The sequence below is a fragment of the Delphinus delphis genome, chromosome 1 (assembly GCF_949987515.2).
Source record: "Delphinus delphis chromosome 1, mDelDel1.2, whole genome shotgun sequence".
NCBI lineage: Eukaryota > Metazoa > Chordata > Mammalia > Artiodactyla > Delphinidae > Delphinus > Delphinus delphis.
The window spans coordinates 37,454,402-37,470,136 of record NC_082683.1 but is presented as its reverse complement, the minus strand read 5'-3'; positions in this window follow the sequence as shown (position 1 = coordinate 37,470,136).

The following is a 15,735-nucleotide window of genomic DNA, read 5'->3' as shown; positions in this document are numbered from 1 at the left end:
ACTAAGGTCCTGTATGGCAAATGGTTGGCTAAGCACCACTGTGATTGGACATTAATATTAACACTGTGATTGGACGTTAATATTAAGATGGCTTCTTTTGAACCCATAGTCTGGTGAGGCCTAGAATATTCAGGTTGCATAGAACAGGGGGGAGACTCCATGAGATGGCATATATCGATACAAAGGGGCTAAGGCAGTACTGAACACGGAGGCACATTCAATAAAAGGCAACTTTTGTTACTTTGGTGATCTCAGTCAATAAAAGGGGTCATCAAAGACAGAAAAGGCACATTCCTCAAAATGCCAAGTCCTTCTTTGTGTAGTTCTACCTGTCTGTCTCAGACTTTGGGGAGTAAAAGGGAATCAGAGTCAATCACTTTCCCTACCCAACCTAGACTTTCTGATCTAAGGTATTTGTGTCAGTGTGTATTTATGCATATAGGTGATCACATCCATGTGCATGTCTCTGTATATGTAAATTATGTGTGTGCAATGTACATGTGTTATTGTGTGTATGTCTGTGGGCGTGTGTGTCAGCCTGTGAGGTTTGAGGGGTGGTACCAATATTGCCATGTTCTCCTCTGCAACTTGAACCAAGCCCAGTGGTCTCTCCTTCAAAGCTGCCCTGTGATCCTGGATCCGGGAGGAATTAGAGGAGCAAGTTCTTGGGGCCAGCCTTATAGAGACTAAGTGGTGGGCTAAATAGATGACTGATGGTTCAGCCAGGCGCAGCCCAGGGCAGAGCCTAAAGAACACATTTGTCAACATGAACAGGGGAAGCAGAGACAGGAAACAGAGAAAGCAGAGAGAGGTGAGGACAGGAGTGGGATGGGGCAGCTCAAAAGCTAGAGCCAAGAGCCAAGAACTGAGAAGCTCTTTTCTGTGATGTACAGGATCCAGATAATGATTTTCTAACCCCTTATCTCAGGAGGCCCAGATTGGCCAGGCAGAACTTCCTGGACAGTCTGTGTTCAATGCCAGCCCAAGCTGAAGCAGGACCAAGTTACAAAACAAACTGGATGAAGGCGGAAACACAGCTTGGCTTCCCTGGGACCCAGCACAGCAGCCAGCGTCTGAGCAGATGCGTGTTTCAGGTGCAGGAAATCCACTAGCCACTTTGGCCATACAGGAAGCAATTGTCCTCACAATAACAGTGTCGTGTGTTTGCACAGGGACAAACAGCTTATGAGGCCCTTTAACGGTATTATCTCATTTGAGCCTCATTCGGGCCTTTTGGAAAGTGTCATATCCGTTTTATAGATGAAGCGATGTAAGCTTAGAGGTTAACCGATTTTCCCGTGGTTATATAGTAACTGGTTAGTGACACAGCTAGGACTGGAATTCAGGTTTGTCTGTCTCCAAAGCCAGAAAATTCTGTCTCTTCTGTTTCCTTTCCAATTGGTTTCTCATTGCTCCCTTCCTGGAGACATACAGGGGCCCCTGGAAAAGCAAGGGTCCACTTTATCGGGCCCTAGAAAGCCCAAGAACCTGGTCGTTCTTAAGCAGATAGTGTCCTCAGCTCAGCCACATGATGCTCTTCCTGCCAATCCACCCAGGGAACCTTGTGTGAGCTGAGATAGAGGGGACCTGGGAGCAGAATGTCTTAGGATGTGTCCAGATGTGTTAGAAACCTTGCCCAGTATGCATCTGGGCCTGATTCAGCTCAGGCACAGAGAAGGAAGGCAGAAACACCTCCAGGGCTCCTCCACTGGAATCAAAGTACAAGCCCCTCAGCCTCAGAAGGAGACCTGGATGCCCTTAATTCCTGGCTATGAAAATAGCAATTTTCTCCAGGAAGATTCTTGGATTACTAAAAAGATTAATCCTCATTGGTGGAGGAATAAATGAATTGAGTCTGTTCCTCTGCATTTCTTTGTACTTTTTGTTCTTCTACCATTCAACAGGCTTACTGCTTCACTTAGTTCTTCAGGGAAGGAATGAAATAGCAGGCCAAAAAGTTGTTTCTTAGATTTTGAGAGTTAAAACCTTAAGCTGAAAGTGTATGTGATATAAATGCAAGCTTCCTGTGACTAAGACTAGCTTGGGGTATGTTGAAGTTGGGCAGAAGAGTTGAGGGGAAGAAAAGAGGATACAGGAGATGTTGTACCTGAAGTTGACTGATAAGGTCTGGTTAGGACAGAAACTTCAGTTTTAGAGAAAATCCAAGCACAAGGTAAACCTTGCAACCTTTGCTAGGTAGAGACCACAAAGGCAGCAAGCCCTAGAGTAGAGATGGCTGGGTGGTAGAGCTGGGCAAACAAATCTGAGTCCACCTCACAGAGCTCCTTGCTCCTCAGTGCAGCAAGGGGCGGTAGCAAGATTCCTGTGCTCCCAAGAGTGGCATATAAGTGATAAATGGTTACAGAGAATCCCAAGTTTCTCGAGCTTCTAGCTAGTTAGATCTAGAGATCAATAGAATGTACCTGGGTCCCTGAGTGGAGTATGAGAGTGGTACGAAAGAGCTGAACCTAAAGGAGTCAGGGTGATTGGAACGATGAACAGCCCAACAGTGATCCACATGCCTCTAAATATATAAAACTATATATGCACAGCGTGTGCACAAGGTTATTTTCATTGTGATAATATTCCTAATAGCAAAAAAAAAAAAAAAGAAGAATGAGGATGATCTACCAATTCCACTTCTGGATATATACTCAAAAGAATTGAAAGCAAGGACTTGAATGGATATGCATAGATCTGTCTTCATAGCAGCATTAATCACGACAAAATAAAGTGGAAGAAACCCAAGTGTCCACTGACAGATGAGTGGATAAACAAAGTACGGTATGTGCATACAGTAGAATTGTATTCAGCCTTTAAAAGGAAGGAAATTCTGACACAGGCTACTACATGGATGCACCTTGATGACATCATGCTAAGTGAAATAAACCAGTCATAAAGGGACAAATATTGTATGATTCTGCTTAATAAGGTACCTAAAGTAGTCAAATTCATAGAGACAGAAAGTGGCATAGGTGTTGCAGGAGCTAGGGGGGAAAGGAGAATGGGGAGCTATTGTGGGTTTTTTTGGGGTTTTTTTTGTTTTGTTTTGTTTTTTTTCTCAGTAAACAGTATTTTATTCTTAGATGGGAAAAAGAAGTATATAATGTTTTAAGCCTAAGGACATTCATATATTTGTAAGAGATTTTTTTTAACATCTTTATTGGGGTATAATTGCTTTACAATGGTGTGTTAGTTTCTGCTTTATAACAAAGTGAATCAGTTATACATATACATATGTTCCCATATGTCTTCCCTCTTGCGTTTCCCTCCCTCCCACCCTCCCTATCCCACCCCTCCAGGCTGTCACAAAGCACCGAGCCAATATCCCTGTGCCATGCGGCTGCTTCCCACTAGCTATCTACCTTACGTTTGTTAGTGTGTATATGTCCATGACTCTCTCTCGCCCTGTCACAGCCCACCCTTCCCCCTCCCCATATCCTCAAGTCCGTTCTCCAGTAGGTCTGCATCTTTATTCCTGTCTTACCCCTGGGTTCTTCATGACATTTTTTTTCTTAAATTCCATATATATGTGTTAGCATATGGTATTTGTCTTTTTCTTTCTGACTTACTTCACTCTGTATGACAGACTCTAGGTCTATCCACCTCATTACAAATAGCTCAATTTCGTTTCTTTTTATGGCTGAGTAATATTCCATTGTATATATGTGCCACAACTTCTTTATCCATTCATCCGATGATGGGCACTTGGGAGCTATTGTTTAATGGGTACAAGGTTTCAGCTGGAAAAGATTAAAAAGTTCTGGAGGTGGATGCACAACAATGTGAATGTACTTAATGCCACTGAACTGTGCACATTAAAACGGTTTAAATGGTACATCTTATGTATATTTTACCACAATAAAAAAAAAAGAATATACTTTAGGGTGTGAGCGCCATGACATATTAAGTGAAAAAAAGCAAGGTACAGAATAAGCATAAAGCATGCTACTTTTTGGTTAGAAAGGGGGGCATAGTCTAAGGATGAAAAAACTGCAAAAAAATCTTAAACATTATTCAACAATTTAATTGTTGGTAGTCGTATTGATAATGCAAGTTGAATCTAATAATGTATATTATAGAATAAAACAAATAAATGTTAATATTATTAAGAACCAAGATTTTCAGTATAAGAGAAAGGGGATACAATATTAAATTCTAAGGTAAAGAAAAAATGCAATGTTCATTTTGAATTGGAAATATTAACATTAATTCAGTTTTTTAAAAAAATGTATTTTCCAGCGCTGTCTTTTGAAAGCACCTGCAAGCAATAACCCGTAGTAGATTCTATGAATGCCCTGTCCCACACATCCTCTTACACCTGCTCTGAGTTCACCTGAAGTGAATAGTTCTAGTACACACTTATTAACTCAAGCTCCTGATGAAAGTGCTGGGATTTAAAAATCTAGGGATAGTTCTAGAACAGTGAGGAGAGTTTGTGGGTAAATAACCCAGCATTTCTGTCCCTGGGTAGGACAGTTCTGGGGCACATTCTAGGTTGTTCCTCAGAGGATTCTCAGCAGGATTGAGCCCCATTTGCTCACAGTAGTAATTTGTTCATTAATACACGCTTTATTGGCTTTTTTCCTTTCCCTGATTCATTTCCCCACTTCTTGATTTGTATTTCTGGGGATCATCTTCCAAAGAAACTACCTGACCTCAAACCCTTGTCTCAGGGTCTGCTTTCAGGGGAATCCAAATGAAGAAAAACCCTGATAGTAATCAGTGCAGCCCATACTGTGACCACTAATTATTATTTTTCACTAAAACTAGCCACAGTTCCTTAAAGAAATAGCTTATGAAAGGTATGAGGCAGGTAGAGTACAAGGTGAACCAAAGATATCTTATCATGCCAGAAAACAAGGAAGCTCTCAAAGACTAATGGAGACATCATAAACACAAGGAGCCAGTTTGAAGGAATTCTCATTGACCAACTTTGGGATTATTTGAGAGTCAAAAAGAATAATGACTGTGAAACAACAAGGTCCTATTGTATAGCATAGGGAACTATATTCAATATCCTGTAATAAACCATGATGGAAAAGAATATATATACGTATAACTGAATCACTTCGCTGTACTGCAGAAATTAACACAACATTGTAAATCAACTATACTTCAGTTATATATATATATATATATATATATATATATATTTTTTTTTTTTTTTTTTTTTTTTTTTTTTGCTGCACTACTCAGACACATAGGATCTTAGTTCCCTGACAAGGGATCGAACCTGTGCCCCCTGCAGTGGAAGCACAGAGTCTTAACCACTGGACTGCCAGGGAAGGCCCAATAAAATAAATTTTAAAAAAAGAATAATGACTGTGTTTTTTAAATATTTGAGTAAATAAAATTAAAAAGTCCATAGTGACTCTCAGAGAGAGACAGAAAAAGAGAGAGAGCTAATTGAAAATAAGCTTGTATATACAATATTCTGAAAACTGGCAACTAAATGAAATTAAGCATTTACCCTGCCTTTTTAGGAGGAGCTATGTTTAATCCCCAGTTTGAAGAGGGGAAGCCTTTCTTTACAGGGAATGTAAAAAGGTAATATTGATAGGATTAACAAATTGCCATTTTTCTACTCCTCGTAAAATAATTGGTTAAGGCATGGAAAAAGAAATCAGTGGATGCTGAAATCCTTGAGTGAAAGGCTTTTGGGGAACAAGATATTTGCACTGTGCCAAAGTATCACCCGCAAGTTATCTTGTTGCTAATTTCACAGAGAAAAACCAATCTTGACGATTTAGAGATCTGGGAGTCATTAACTTAACCAAGTCCGATTAATGGAATAAACTAGCATGATGAGCCTCATGATGTGATACAGTATGAAGTGCACAGCAAAACCTATGAAATATTCTTGCCTAAATGTTTAATTGAATTTAAGCAAATTTTCAGCCCTAACTTTCAGTTACAGGAAATATAAGAGCAAGATAGGGAATTCCCTGGCTGTCCAGTGGTTAGAACTCTGTGCTTTCACTGTCCAGGGCGCAGGTTCAATCCCTGGTCGGGGAAAGATCTCGCAAGCCACACAAGGTGGCCAAAACAAACAAACAAACAAACAAGATACATTACACCATTAAGACACATATAGACAATCCAGAACATAGGACATTTATGAGGTAACTAATGAGTCTCTTCAAAGAATTGATGTCATGAGAGAGAAAAAAAAGGGTAGAAGAATTTTTCTAGATATGAATACACTAAAGAGGCATAACCAAGTCCAATGCATGAACTTTGATGCAATATTGGTTTGGTAAAACAAACAGAGCTATAGGAGACATAATGAATGTCTAGTCTGGGCATCGGTGTGATAATGCTGGTCTCATAGACTGAGTTGGGAAGAATTTTCTTGAAGACTTTGTGTACTGTTTGTGAATTAGTATTATTTCTTCTTTAAATGTTTGGTAGAATTTATAAGTTAAGCCATTTGGGACTGGAGTTCCTTTTGTGGGAAATGTTTTTAACTAAAAGTTGAGTTTCTTTAATAGATACACAACTATTCAGGTTGTTTCTCTTTTTTTGGCAGTGCCGAGCAGCATGCAGGATCTTAGTTCCATGACCAGGGGTCCAATCTGTGGCCCCTGCAGTGGAAGCCCGGAGTCTTAAACACTGGACCACCAGGGAAGTCCCGTTATGTTTCTTTTTGAGTGAGGTTTGGTAGTTTATGTGTTTCAGAGAATTTATACATCTCATCTAAGTTGTCAAAAATTTTGCATAAAGTTGTTCATACTATCTCCATACAGTATTATGATTATAATGTCTATAAGAACTGTAATGATGTCTTCTCTCTCATTCCTAATATTGGTAATTTATACCTTATTTTTTCCTGATCACTTTGCCTAAAGTCATATCAATTTTATTGATCTTAAATAATCAGTTCTAGTTTCATCAGTTTTCTATGGTTTTTCTGTTTTTATTTCATTGATTTATGCTCTTTTTTAAGATTTATTTATTTATTTATTTATTTTATTATTTATTTTTGGCTGCGTCGGGTCTTAGTTGCAGCGCGCGGGATCTTCGTTGAGGCATGTGGGATCTTTCACTGCGGTGCACAGGCTCTTCGTTTCAGCACGTGGGCTTCTCTCTAGTTGTGGTGTGCGGGTTTGCTCTTCTCTAGTTGTGGCGCACAGGCTCCAGGGTGTGTGGGCTCTGTAGTTTGCAGCACACAGCCTCTCTAGTTGAGGCACGTGAGCTTAGTAGTTGTGGCACACGGGCTTAGTTGCCCTGCAGCATGTGGGATCTTAGTTCCCTGACCAGGGATCGAACCCGCGTCCCCTGCATTGTAAGACGGATTCTTTATCACGGGACCACCCGGGAAGTCCCACATGCTCTTATTTTACTTATTTCCTTTTTTCTGCTTACTTTGGGTTTCATTTGGTTTTTTTTTTTCTACTTTCTTAAGGTGGAAGCCTGGGTCATTGAGAGCTTTTCTCTTTCTAATACACACATTTATGCTATAAACTTCCCCATATGGAATGCTTTACCTGTATCTCACACGTATTGATATCATGTTGATATGTTCTGTTTTCATTTTCATTAAGTCCAAATTGTTTTCTAATTTCCCTTTTGAGTTCTTTTTTTTTATAGATTTATGTATTGATTTATTTTTGGCTGCGTTGGGTCTTTGTTGCTGTGCGCACGAGCTGGGAGCTGCTCTTGGTTGTGGTGCGCGGGCTTCTCATTGCGGTGGCTTCTCTTGTTGCAGAGCATGGGCTCTCAGCACATGGGCTTCAGTAGTTATGGCATGTGGGCTCAGTAGTTGTGGCTCGCGGGCTCTAGAGCACAGGCTCAGTAGTTGTGGCGCATGGGCTTAGTTGCTCCGCAGCATGTGGGATCTTCCCGGACCAGGGCTCGAACCCATGTCCCCTGCATTGGCAGGCAGATTCTTAACCACTGCGCCACCAAGGAAGTCCCCTTCTGAGTTCTTTGGACAATGTGTTACTTAGAAATGTATTAATTAACAAATAGAGAATTTTCTACATTCCTTCTATTGATTTCTAATTTAATTTTATTTATGGTCAGAGAACATATTTCATATGATAAGAATCATTTTACATTTATTGAGACTTGTTTTAAAGCCCAGAATATAGTCTACTTTGGTAAATATTCTACGTGCACTTGAAAACAATATCTATTCTGCTGATCTATAGTCTGTTGAGTTTAGAGTTCTATAAATGTCAATTAGGTCAAATGAGTTGACAGTGTTGTTCAAGGTTTCTGCAGGATACACATGCCATCGAGGTCAGAGACAATGAGAATTGGCACGGGTTTCAAGGCATTCTTGTGATCTCCAGCTTGTGCTTGTGGCCATTATTTCTCCAGCCTTTTTTCTCTCTGTGTTTCCTTTTGGCTATTTTCTATCGCTATGTCTTCAGGTCAACTGACTTGCAATATCTGCTGTTAATCTCATCTAATGTATTTTTTTTCATTTCATTCTTTTTTTTTGCCTCTAGAAGTTTATTGGGACTTTTTTATATCTTCTGTGTTTTTCTTTAACATGCTCATGCTTCCTTCTACTTTTTGAACATACAAAATGTATTTATAATAATTTTAACGTCCTTGTCTATTAATTCTATCATTTGTGTCATTTCTGGATCTGTTGTTTACTGATTGATTTTCCTCCTCATTATAGGTTATATTCTTTGCTTCTTTACATGACTGGTAATTTTTGGTTGGATGCCTTAACTTTGTCAATTATTGGGTGCTGGATATTTTTTGCATTCCTATAAATATTCTTGAGCTTTTTTCCAAGAAATAGTTTGATCCTTTCAAGGCTTGCTTTTAAGCTCTGTTACTTGGGACCAGAACAACTTTTAGTCTAGGGCTAATTTTGCCACACAAGTGAAGCAATACTCTTCTGGGTACACTACCTGATGATGTATTCTGGCTTTGGGGGATATGAAACGTTTCTAGGCTAAGTGAGGCCAGAATTTTTCCACTTATTTTCCCAAGACTTGGATAGTTTTCTTATGCACATGTACTGATCAGTACCCAGATGAAGACATGAGGAGAACCTTCTGAAGATCTCTAAATTGCTTACCCTTTTCAGCTCCTTCTTCTTTGTGCTGCTCTCTCCTCTCTGGTACTTTACCCTGAAAATTCTGTCCAACTTGGCCTCCTCAAATTCTCAACTTTGTCTCCTCAACTCAGGGAGAATGCTGAACTCTGGGTTCTCCCTCCTTGAACTGTGGCAGGGAATGCACTCCATGAAGTAAGCTGTTATAGAACTCACCACATTTGCTTCCTTTCTCTCAAGGATAACTCTCCTGTTCTGCCTGTTTTCTAACATCTGAAAGTTGTTTCAAATATTTTCTTCAGATTTTTAGAATTTTTTTTTTATGCCAGAGGCTAAATTATGGTTGGAAGCAAAAGTCTATGAGGAGATACTTTGAGACTATGTAAATGTCCTGTTCTCCAACATATTTTTATATGCTTATTCCAGTGATTATTCTTATTTATATCATTTATTGCTAAGGTGGTTGGAAAATAATGATTTCCTGTCTACTATTCTTTCTACGTTGATAAGTTGGCCTGTGTGAATGAGAAATGTTGCCCGCCCTGTCAGTCAACAAAGGGTGCTGCAGCTGTCACAGCAGCCACCCCCAAAGGTGAGCCCTGTGGGAGCTCAGGATGGAGACAGATGGGCTCCCTGCTGCCCGGCCCTCAGCCACTGCAACCACCCCAGGGGTGCACCCTGAGTGGACTCAGGATGGGAAAGAAGAGGATACCGGCTCTAGATAGCTAAGATGAATATCAGAGGAATGATTTCAGTGAGCCCAGACTCTTGCATCTTCCCATACATAGAAAAGCGCTAAATTCATTTACGTGAGATATCTGGTTTTCTTCAATTAACAGTGATCTTTGATGTTTTCACTACCTGGTCGTTGTTGCAAAAACTCCTATATATCCCGGCTCCTCCCTTATCTCTTTGGAGTAGTCCCTCAGAGCTATCTGAGAGGCTGCCTCCCAGGGTTGAGGTCCTTAGAAAAACCACCAAATAAAACATAATTCTCAACTTTTAGGTTGTGCATTTTTTTTCAGTCGACACCTGTTACCATGAAAAATAGCTTTCCCTTTTCCCTCTTTCACTTGTGTATTTAGGTATTTAGTTACTGTGGTGGACAGACTCTGAGATGGGCTCCATGATCCTTGCCTCTTATATGATCCCTTCCCTTTGAATGTGCGTGTAGACCTGTAACTTGCTACTAACCAACAGAATACGGCAAAGGTTATCTGTATGTAATTGCATTACCTAAGATTGTAACTGTCTTACTTGGAGAGTATCTTTCCTTTGCTGACTTGAAAGAAACAAGCTGCCATGTTGTGAGCTGCCATATGGAGAGGAACACCTGGCAAAGAGCTGAGGTGGCCTCCTGTTGACAGCCAGCCAGAAACAGAGGCCCTCAGTCTAGCAGCCTGCAAGGAACTGAATGCTGCCAACAATCACACGAGCTTGGAAGTGAGTCCCTATCCAGTCAAGCCTCAGATGAGATGGCAGCCCTGGTAAACAAGCTAATTATAACTTTGTGAGACCCTGAAACAGAGGATCCAACTAAACCATGCGCTGGTTCCTGATTCTCTGGGACTATGAGATAATAAATGTGTGCTGTTTTAAGTTACTAAATTCATGACATTATTGTGACTGTATTCTCTATCTGTTGCTATGGGTTACATAGCAACAGATAGAGAATACAGTCACTTAGTTATTCACATCTTTTAGTGTCAGGACTGAAAGGACTCATGGATCTTTTTCCTAATTAATTTTTTAAACTAGAATATACATTAAAATTAAGTATATAAATGAATTACACTTAGAACTAGATCTTCAAATTACTGCTGCACAAGATAATCAGTCAAGATTTTTAGGAAGAATTAAGCCTACTCTCTTTCATTACTCTCTATAGAAAGAAATTAAAGAGTTTTTTATACCATTCATAATGAAGTGAAAACTTTTTTTAAAAATTGTCATATTTATATCTTTTAACTTTATAGCTTGTGCTATATATAATTTACACAAAAATAAATATACCTATATTTGGAATACACTTAAAATATCTTTCTGATGGAGTATATAATCAAACAGTTTGGAATATACTGTCCTCTGTGTATAACTTTTTTGCCCTATTATCAAAGGTACCTTTTTTTTTTTAACCCAAAATCCTTCAGGTTTTTTACTCTGTTTAGGACAGTAGTTCTCATCCCTAGCTGCACATTAGAATCACCTGGGACTTTTTAGAACTTAAGAAGCCGGTGCCCTACCCCAAAACAATTTAATCAGCGTCTCTGGGGGTTAGGCATAGTATTGTTTTATTTATTTTGAATTATTATTTTTAAAGACCCAAACTCCCCAGTGGCTTTCGGGGGAACGGTTTATATTTTTTATTTTATTTACTTATTTATTAAATTTATTTATTTTTTGGCTGCATTGGGTCTTTGTTGCTGCGAGTGGGCTTTCTCTAGTTGTGGTGAGCGGGGGCTACTCTGTTGTGGTGTGCGGGCTTCTCATTGTGGTGGCTTCTCTTGTTGCAGAGCACAGGCTCTAGAGCGCAGGCTCAGTAGCTGTGGCGCGCAAGCTTAGTTGCTCCGTGGCATGTGGGATCTTCCCGGACCAGGAATCGAACCCATGTTCCCTGCATTGGCAGGTGGATTCTTAACCACTGTGCCACCAGGGAAGTCCCAGGCATGGTATCATTTTAAAAACTCCTCAGGTTATTCTAATGAGCAGCCAAGGTTGCGAACTACTGCTTTTGAGATAAGCAACTGTCTTTGAAAAGTGCTTTGTGAAAAAAGACCCAGTTGGAAAAACATCCTGTTTGAGGTGTGATTCTCTGGCTAAACCCAACTCCCTGGAAGCCCTGAAACTGACCCCTAGAGGAAATGTAATCTAGATCACAAAATGTTCAGCCAGCACTCATCTCTTTTCTTAACCAAAATAAATCTATGAGTATTAGATAAAGGTCAGAACCAATGCATGTTTTAGATGGAGAGTAGTCCTCAACCAAGATTCAAGAAGCTTTAAGTTTTGAAGGAAGTAAAGACACTGGTGGACTGTGAATTTTGAGTTCAGTTCTATTCTCATGTGTAAATAGGCTATTCACCTGTTCTTTTATTCTCTATTAATTTGCTTGCCAAATTAGTATATGCAATGACTGCAGAATAATTGAGCACTTCTGGACTGGGCACCAAAATGAAGTAGTAGGTACTTCCTATAACTTGCTGACACACCTTTTCTTCCATATCCCTCTTCCTGAAGGAACCATTGAGATGTCTTCTATCTCCTCTGCATTTCAAGGTTATATATTTCTTTGGCTAATATGAGAAATTCCATCTTGTCTCTGTCTCTGGTAATTCTACAATAAATTTTCTGTTGAAACCTAAAAGTAAGCTTTTTTATCAAAACACTTTTCTTCGCTACTCCTCATTTCCAGCTCAAATTTTTATTTCTCAGGAGAAATGAAAAAGAGAAAAACAAACAATAGTGAGCTTCTGGTTAATAAATTCAGGCTATGTGAAATAGATTGCTTAATTGGAAAGTCTCCATTCTCTAGTCTTTAACATAGCCATGTGAGGAGAACAGTGATATTATCCAAACCATGTACTAACAACTCAGGATCTTCTTTAAAAATGAGGTATGTTCTAACAGTAGCAGTTAGTTCCCTCTGATACCAAGATTGTGGTGTCTAAATACCATTTCTCATTAAAATGGATCTAGAGGGAATTCCCTGGTGGTCCAGTGGTTAGGACTCTGCTCTTTCACTACTGAGGGCGTGGGTTAGATCCCTGGTCAGGGAACTAAGATCCTGCAAGCTCTGCAGCATGGCCAAAATAAATAAATAAATAAAAATAAAGGATCTAGAGGTCCTTGGATAAGTGGCTGATTCTCAGGCCTGGGACAAGAAATGTCAAGATGAGCCTGAAATATCTTGTTGTGCCCAAAAGCGAGAAAGTTATCAAAGACTACTGGTGGTACATCAAAATGATACAGGAGCCAACTAGAAAGGGATTCCCACTAGCCAAAAACAGGATAATTTGAGTATTGAAAAGAATAATGACTTCAATGAGTTGAACCAAATCAAATATATAATCTATGATTTCATCATGATACTAAAATGTACTGTGAAATAAAAGTCATATTTTTATGGCATGACAAGAGAAATTTAAACAAAAAAATCTCTGCACTTCGGCCTCCTCTCTCCCCACCCTGTGCATTGTGTACCTGCATTATGCATCACCAAATCTCCCCCAATGACAGAAAGACTTATTCAACCTAAAGAGCAAAATTCTCCTACCATAAACAAGACAACTCCTTAAAAGATAGCATTCCTTCTTGATCTCGTAAGGGGCCACATGACCCACCACCATGATGCATAGATCTGGATTATGTAAACTGTCAATAATACATCATCTGCATACAGATGGCCAAAAGGCACATGAAAAGCTCATCATTGCTAATTATTTTCACTTTCTTAACGGTGTCACTTGAAGCACAAAAGTTTTAAATTTTGATGAAGTCCAATTTATCTATTTTTTATTTTGCCACTTGTGCTTTTGGTGTTGTATCTAAGAAGCCATTACCTAACCCAAAGTCATGAAAATTTGTGCCTATTTTTTCTTTCTTTCTTTCTTTTTTTTTTGGCTGCATGGCTTGCAGGATCTTAGTTCTGTCACCAGCAATTGAACCTGGGCCCCAGCACTGAAAGCACTAAGTCCTAACCACTGGACCGCCAAGGACTTCCCTATGTTTTCTTTTAAAATGTTATAGTTTTGGCTCTCATATTTATGCCTTTGGTCCATTTTGAGCTGACTTTTGTATATGGTGTGAGGGAGAGGTCCACCTTCATTCTTTTGCGTGCAGTAAAGAGTTGTCCTGCACCATTTGTTGAAAAGACTCTGCTTTTCCCTTTGAATTGTCCTGGCATCTCTGTTGAAAATCAATTGACCATACAACATACTTCAATTAAAAATAAAATGCATGGACACTGAGAGGATATACATCAAAATGCTAAAGGTGGTGGGACTTTCCTGGTGGTCCAGTGGGTAGGACTCCGCACTCCCAGTGCAGGGGGCCCGGGTTCAATCCCTGGTCGGGGAACTAGATCCTGCATGTGTGCTGCAACTAAGAGTCTGCATGCTGCAACTAAAGATCCCACATGCCACAACTAAGACCCCGTGCAGCCAAAATAAATAAATAATTTTTTTTAAGTGCTTGGTGGTTATCTCTGGGGGGTGAGGATTATGGGTGATTGTTATTTTTTACTTTATGCTTTTATGTATTTCTAGTTGTCTGCAGTGAACATATATTGCTTGTAAAATTAGAAAGAAAACAATAGGGACTTCCCTGGTGGCGCAGTGGTTAAGAATCCACCTGCCAATGCAGGGGACACGGGTTCGATCCCTGGTCCGGAAAGATCCCACATGCCACGGAGCAATGAAACTCGTGCATCACAACTACCGAGCCTGTGCTCTAGAGCCCGTGAGCCACAACTACTGAGCCTGTGTGCTGCAACTACTGAAGTCCATGTGCCTAGAGCCTGTGCTCTGCAACAAGAGAAGCTACCACAATGAGAAGCCCACGCACCACAACGAAGAGTAGCCCCTGCTCCCCGCAACTAGAGAAAGCCTGCTCACGTCAATGAAGACCCAACGCAGCCAAAAAAAAAAGAATTGTCATTAAAAAATGAAAAAAAAGGGCTTCCCTGGTGGCGCAGTTGTTGAGAGTCCACCTGCTGATGCGGGGGACACGGGTCCAGGAAGATCCCACATGCCGCGGAGCGGCTGGGCCCGTGAGCCATGGCCGTTGAGCCTGAGCACCCGGAGCCTGTGCTCCACAACGGGAGAGGCCACAACAGTGAGAGGCCCGCATAACGCAAAAAAAAAAAAAAAAAGAAAAAGAAAGAAAATCAATTGACCATAGACGTGAGGGTTTATTGCTGAACTCTCAATTCTATTCATTTATCTATATGTCTATCCTTATGCCAGCTCCACACTGTCTTAGTTACTGTAGCTTTGTAGCAGGTTTTGAAATTGGTAAATGTAAGTCCTCCAACATTGTTTTCTTTTTAAAAATTGGTTTGGCTATTCTGAGTCCCCTGAATTCCATATGAATTTTAGGATCAACTTGTCAGTTTCTACAAAGAAACCAGCTGGGCTTTTTTTAATAGAGATTTCATTTAATCTGAGATCAATTTGGGGAGCATTGCTATCTTAACAGATTGTTTTATGATCCATGAACACACGATGTCTTTCCATTTACTTGGTTCTCCTTCAATTTCTTTCAACCACGTTTTGTAGTTTCAGTTACACTCATTTCTTTTGTTAAATTTACTCCTAAGTATTTTATCATTCTTGATGCTATTATAAATGAAATTGTTTTTTTAATTTTGTTCATTTCTAGTGCATGGAAATACAACTGATTTTTGTACATTGATCTTGTATTCAGCAACCTTACCAAATTCAATTATTAGTTCTAATAGTTTTTGTGTATGTGTGTGGATTCTGTAGGATTTTCTATACAAGATCATGTCATCTGCAAATAGAAACAGTTTACTTCTTCCTTTCCAACTTGGATGCCTTTTATTTCTTTTTCTTTCTTAACTTCCCTGGTTAAACCTCCCACACAATGTCGAATAGAAAGGATGAGAGTAGTCATCCTTGTCTTATTCCTGATCTTAAGAGGAAAGTATTTAGTCTTTCACTATCAATGCTGTAAGCTGTGGGGGTTTTTATACA